Source organism: Dunckerocampus dactyliophorus, chromosome 1 (genome assembly GCF_027744805.1).
Source record: "Dunckerocampus dactyliophorus isolate RoL2022-P2 chromosome 1, RoL_Ddac_1.1, whole genome shotgun sequence".
In the NCBI taxonomy this organism is placed as follows: domain Eukaryota; kingdom Metazoa; phylum Chordata; class Actinopteri; order Syngnathiformes; family Syngnathidae; genus Dunckerocampus; species Dunckerocampus dactyliophorus.
In genome coordinates, this window is record NC_072819.1 from 20,750,898 (window position 1) to 20,752,737 (window position 1,840).

Here is a 1,840-nt window from a genome sequence, read left to right on the forward strand (position 1 = left end):
AAGGGCTAATTCAGTTAGTAATTCAATTCGTTTTTTGGGATAGTAACTATTTAAAGTAATATGCGTAACACTGGAGACAATAACCAGGAAAAGTCTTCAGGAAATATCTTTGGAATTAATATTGAATACACAAAAGCGACTCAAACAAATATTATTTATGGCATTACTGCATATTGTAGTTTTATACTTTGTAACACTAGTCCAAGGTTATTATTATTATTATTTCGCTGTGCTTAATGTATGCATTTAGAACCCATACAAATGTGTAGATCAACTTATTTTATTGCTTAATAAACATGTGTTTACACAGATAAGAACATGGAGGTTAACAACCCAATAAAGAGTTACATTTTATGACTTCATGATTGTATTTGTGAGCATTTGTAACTCAAGTATGTATGGGAATTGTAGCCAAATAATATGAATATTACACATTACTGTCAGGTTCTCGGTGTGGTTAGGACCCCAGATGCAGAGGCTTAGAGTTCGTGTGGTAATTCAGGATTTTTAATGACAAAAAGTGCAAGAGAGAGTAGATCCAAAAACGGAAAACGATGGTGTTGTGGCAAAAATAGGGGACAAAAGGCAAATGAAAGGTACACCATGAAGAAAAGTACAAACACTGGAGTTAGCTGGACGGCAGGGAGGCGGCAGGTCCAAATGGGCATGGAACAACGACTGGTAGCAGAAGCACTCGGGTGTGTTGCCAGCAGAGGCGAAACAATGAACCAGCGGCTACCAGCTGTGGGTAGTCGGCTTAAATGGGTATTGGGTAATTAGCCGCAGGTGTGCCCAGCGTCCCCGCCTCCAGCCCGCTTAAGGTGTAACTGCAACAATACAGGAGAAACAAGCCAGAAGAAGGCAGGTACCACGCAGTGACAACCACAACAACTGGTAGTCACTAGCACATTGTGACAGTACCCCCCCCCTTAATGGGCGCCACCCGGCGGCTTACCTGGCTTCTCTGGGAAACGCTTGTGAAAGTCCGAAATGAGGGTGGGGTCGAGAATGAGGGACCGGGAAATCCATGAACGATCCTCGGGGCCGTACCCCTCCCAGTCAACCAAATACTGGAAACCCCTGCCCCTTCTTCTCACGTCCAAAATGGCCTTGACCGTGAATGCTGGGTGGCCTTCAATCATCCTGGGGGGAGGGGGAGGCACCTCCGGAGGGCTGAGGTTGCTGGTGGTAACTGGTTTAAGGAGTGAGACATGAAAAACCGGATGTATCCTGAGGGACTCTGGCAGACGGAGTCGAACAGCGGAGGGGTTCAGGACACGATCCACGGGGTAAGGGCCGATGAATCTGGGCTGGAGCTTCTTTGAGTCAACATGAAGGGGTAAATCACGGGAAGAAAGCCACACCCTCTGTCCTGGCTTGTAATCAGGGGCGACTGAGCGGTGGCGGTTGGCTAGGCGTTGGTTGCGCTCTGATGTCCGACCAAGAGCTGCCCGTGTGTTGCGCCAGGCCCGGCGGGCCCGTTGTAGGTGGGCGGCCACGGAGGGGACTGTCACCTCTGATTCCAGGGATGGGAATGCTGGAGGCTGGTAACCATAGGCGACGTGGAACGGGGACAGGCCCGTGGCGGAGCAGACCAAGGTGTTGCGAGCATACTCGATCCACGGCAGGTTGAGGGACCAGGAGGCGGGCTGTTGATGGCAAACACAGCGGATGGCCGCCTCCAGGTCCTGATTGGCTCTCTCGGTTTGACCGTTGCTCTGTGGATGATAGCCCGAGGACAGACTGGGTGATGCTCCGAGGGCTTTGCAGAACGCCTTCCAGACAGCAGATGTAAATTGTGGTCCCCTGTCTGAGACCACGTCCAGGGGGATTCCATGCA